We start from the raw sequence: 5,183 nt of genomic DNA on the forward strand, positions 1-5,183 counted from the left end.
GCAAATTATAAACGTCCGACGGCATCCTTGTATGCATAAAAAGTTGTTCTGGTTCCCTGTTTTTCATTACCAGAAAAGTTTTTATCTGGTAACCGCAAACGCCCCAGTTTTAATTGATTGGGCGATTTTGTACCTTCTCTTTCGTTTTTTGTTTTTATACTGTTTATATACACTATATAAAGAGTACAATTCGCACAATTCTAAAAACATTTCACCACTATTGTCCACTTCCATATTGCTGCTGACACAATTTTTAGAATTGTATGAAATGTCAAACAAATCAAATGTAAACAAAAGAGAACAGCTGATTTCTGCGTTTTTACCACGGTTTTTACTGTGCACACATTTTGCCGATAAGGAAGGAAAAGGAAGGAAGGGAGTAGCGTTTTTGAGTGGCTAGCCTTTTAGCACAATTGTGCAAACTAACTTCACACGTACGCTTACGCTCTATCGTTTAGTCGTTGTCGAGCCAGCAACGACTCAACCATAGATAATTGATACGAGACTCTTTGGTTCGAGAGAGAGCTGTCAAAACTCGTATTTTTTATAACATTTGCCAATGATGCCACTGCTGAAAAATATTAGATTGGGTATATAATAAATTATACAAAACACTAAATTAAACACTTTGAAAATGCATACATATATAAATGCTAAAATGCAAAATCATTAATTAATTTACATAAACATTTATTTTGTCAAAATATGTTCGCACAGTTCAATGAAATTTCATTTTACATTAATTTCGTCAAGTAATTATAGCATTCTGGCATCCCACCTTTTTGACTAACTGCTGATTGGCGTCACCTTGATTGTGTTTTGTTGCCAGCTCAGAAAACGGATCAGGGTGCCCTGCCAGCTGACAAGCGAGAGAGCAAGAAAAGAGATTCTGATCAAGTTATCTATGGATTCAACATCACGCAAAACTATAGCGCAAAACCAAATATGCCCTGCGAGAAATATTTTATGATTCTAAATGCCTTTGGTGCCATGCAATGCCATTTATGTTCCAAGTTTTTTAAAGATAATAGGGAATATGTCCTTAAAAGACATTTTGTTAATTTTCATTATACTATTAATTATTTAGATGAAGTATTACTGAATTCTGGCAAAATTTGGATGATTCATTCTACCCTGAATTGAAAAAAATTCATTTAAATGTTTATCATTTGTTCCCTCTACTTACATATGTGAACAAATTTTTTTCAGATTTAAAATTTATTTGTTCCAAACAACGCAATACAATTTCTTCAACCCATTTAAAAAATATTATTTTATAAAGAAATTGTCATAAAAATATTGAGTTTTGACGTTTATCAATTGGAGCGATGGCCAGATTGAAATCTTACCAAAAAAATATGTAAACGGAGGGATTTGTTGCATCATTTAAGACCACTTATAAAAATAAAAAAAACAATGAAAATTAAATAAATTTGTGAAATTTAAATGTATTTGATGAAAGGTTTTGTAATTTGAAGCATCATAGTATTGTTTTCAATGGAAAATTATTAAAAACACTAGCTGACTCCGCAGCCGTTGTCCAGCTTGAAATTATCAGCCGTGCTCCCAATTTCACATTCACAAATTTCCTTGTGAATTCGGTTTGAAATCACATATTTGATGCTCAAACTTTCAAATTCACATTATTTTTTGTGAATCGAATCCGAGTTCTTTGTTGGCAGTGAAATGAAAAGTAAATGGCAAAATGTGTTAAAATGAGAAATTATTTTCTATAAGAAAATTTTTTTGAATATCCTTTGATATTTGTAGGTGCTACTCATGACCTTTTTAAATTACTTATTTATTGGTATATACGAATTTTTTACATTATTTGCTGATATACTCAAAAAAATCATGCATCGGTCAATGCGAAAGGAAATATTCAACAACAGCTTTTAGTGAATTGCTACAACGATAACCGATTGTGAGGCAGGGTTGACTTGCTTTGCGGAAAAAATTCCCAACGATTCATTTCGTGTTCGTTATAAATTATATAAAACTTTATGTAAAGGTGTATTCTTTAATATATTTAAGTAATACTAATGTTATTTCATTTATTAGTATTGCTGGTTTCTTTGAAATTTTAAATAATTAACATTAGTTAATAACCTTGTTAGTCCGTCGATGTTTCTTACACACCGGAATATTTTTCATCGTATTTGTAACAAATGTGGGAGCATTTTGCAAGAATAAAATGGATTTTCTGTAGTATTTTATACACTGAATATTGTTTGCTTTATGATATTTGCTTTGAGGATAACCTCTTTGCTTTGATATTAATATGAAAAAAAAAACCATACGATTTGACTTCTGCAATCCTTGGCATGTCCAACATATTATATCCAAAATAAAATTATTGAGTTAACTTATTTAAAGAACAATGAATAGTTTTCATACAATATCAAAGCATTCTTAAATAAAAACAACGGGATTTTAAAATCACAGCTGTGGCAACAATGCTTAAGCTCGTCAGCTGTTTCATGTCATCGGAATTATTTGGGGAAAACGAAACCTGCAACATGTAAGTAATTATTAAATTTGTTAATTGATGTCATATTTTATGAGTATTAAATGATCTTCATTGCAGGGGCAAACATAAAACTCAAATGCAAGATAACGTTTTCGTGGAATTCATGAAATTGAACCAGGATTTAGCCAGAGGCTTCATTAAAGGTGACCGGACAATAGCTGCTGACAAATGGCATGCATTAGTCTGCAAACTAAATGCTGCTGGCCCACCTATCAAGGACATTGCCGGTTGGAAAAAAATAAGGCATTTCAGGTTAACAGCAAATATAAATGTTAAACAAAAGTAAGTTCGGGTTTTCTTAAAAGGTATGGCTCGATTGGAAAATGCATATTCGTAAAAAACTGGGGACACAATAAGAAGGAAGACAAAGCCACCGGGGGAGGTCCATATGATCAGACCGTTATTTTGCCAATTGAGGAGGAAGTTGCAAAAATATGTGGTCTGTTCGAAATGATGAATAGGTTGGAAGGTGCCCTTACTTTTGGAGTACCGGAAGAGCACACAGAAGCAGAAAATGTATCACAACGCACTGAAGAGCCAATACAAACCGAAACACCAATTATTGAGGAGGTAGCTGAGCCTACCCCAAAACGTCGAAAGTTAGGACCCCAAACATCAAATGTGCAGTCTTTGGACGAAGTGTGTGCTGCGCAACTGGACACCATGAAAACCATTGCAACCAGTCTACAGAAACTTATAACACATTAAGAGGAGCATAACCGCCAACAGCTTGAGCACCACCGCATAATTCAGAAAATTTAAGCAGAAAAGTTAGAAGTTCTAAAAAGGCTGATAAATAATAACGTTTGAGGTTTTAAACTTTAACTTAACATGGTTTATGTCATATATAAATATAATCATGTGGCACAAACAACGATGTGAACATTGTATATTTATTTTTGCATCTCGCTGTAGTATACAAATCAATATTACAATAAAACATTAATAATAATTAATAAAACTGAAAACTCCAAATAAATACATAGAAAACAAAATTGTTTAAATCTTGAGTATCCTTTGGTATAATTTAAAGTTAATTGGTAAAGAGAAAAGACTTGATTAAAAAGTAGTGAATTTGGCCAGTTACTGTGACAAGTATTGCGCTATTTCATTTCTTATTGAAGTGCCATCTTGTTGATCTTCGAACTCAGTTGCTGGGTCTTCATAGTCAAAGTTTTCGTCATAGCTACAGTAATCATCTTGTAATGGTCCAGAATTCTTGCGGCAAATGTTGTGCAAAGCACAACATACGTTTATAATACTACATGCAAATCCGGGCTCATAATTTAAAGACCGTTGCATGCATCTAAATCTGCTTTTAAGTAGGCCAATAGTGCACTCTACAATATTTCTAGCAGCGGCATGTCTTTTGTTAAAAATATGTTGCGGAGATCCATTTTCAGCGCTCCTAAATGGAGTCAAAACGAAATTTTCGCCCTGGAGAAATATAACCGAGCCTGACTCTTATTCCAAATAAAAGAGTCATGACAGGACCCAGGATGTGTACAATCAATAGCAATTATCTCCATGTTGTAATTACAGACCTTGGGACCACAATACATAGTAAATTGTTTAATCAAATATATTGATTTTAGAACATACCACCATGGCATTAAGGCTAAAGTATCCCTTTCTATAGAAATATACAGATTTATTTTTTATGGGCTTCTTTATGCGGACATGTGTGCCATCTTCTTCTTCTTAATTGGCGTAGACACCGCTTACGCGATTATAGCCGAGTTAACAACCGCGCGCCAGTCGTTTCTTCTTTTCGCAACGTGGCGCCAATTGGATATTCCAAGCGAGGCCAGGTCCTTCTCCACTTGGTCCTTCCAACGGAGTGGAGGTCTTCCTCTTCCTCTGCTTCCCCCGGCGGGTACTGCGTCGAATACTTTCAGAGCTGGAGTGTTTTCATCCATCCGGACAACATGACCTAGCCAGCGTAGCCGCTGTCTTTTAATTCGCTGAACTATGTCAATGTCGTCGTATATCTCGTACAGCTCATCGTTCCATCGAATGCGATATTCGCCGTGGCCAACGCGCAAAGGACCATAAATCTTTCGCAGAATTTTTCTCTCGAAAACTCGCAACGTCGACTCATCCGCTGTTGACATCATCAAAGCCTCTGCACCATATAGCAGGACGGGAATTATGAGTGACTTATAGAGTTTGGTTTTTGTCTGTCGAGAGAGGACTTTGCTTCTCAATTGCCTACTCAGTCCGAAGTAGCACCTGTTGGCAAGAGTTATTCTGCGTTGGATTTCTAGGCTGACATTGTTGGTGGTGTTTACGCTGGTTCCAAGATAGACGAAATTATCTACAACTTCAAAGTTATGACTGTCAACAGTGACGTGAGTGCCAAGTCGCGAGTATGCGATCTACGCATACGATAATATTAGGAAGCTGGAACTTGTTAAAATATTCCTTTGACTTTTCCATATCCTGCGGTGTCATTTTCAATGTGATGGTATCGTTGCATATTAAAATCTCCAATTTTCGAATAATTTTGTGCAGTGTTTTGCCAAATGTACTCCTGCCAATGTTGATATGGTGGTCCTTTGCTTATGCCAATTGGTAGGAACCAATGGCCAGATAGCGAAGGACAGCAGCCAATTGGATTGAGTGGGACAGCCTCGACGGCTTTAAATATTTA

At 35.4% G+C, this 5,183-nt stretch overlaps 1 protein-coding gene across 2 annotated transcripts in view; it reads left to right on the forward strand.

Moving 5' to 3' along the window:
- The window catches only part of LOC105222398 (uncharacterized), a 113,511-nt gene that overhangs the window by 29,425 nt on the left and 78,903 nt on the right, over positions 1-5,183 (forward strand). The gene's annotated exons all lie outside the window — the stretch shown is intronic.

The sequence above is a fragment of the Bactrocera dorsalis genome, chromosome 3 (assembly GCF_023373825.1).
Source record: "Bactrocera dorsalis isolate Fly_Bdor chromosome 3, ASM2337382v1, whole genome shotgun sequence".
In the NCBI taxonomy this organism is placed as follows: domain Eukaryota; kingdom Metazoa; phylum Arthropoda; class Insecta; order Diptera; family Tephritidae; genus Bactrocera; species Bactrocera dorsalis.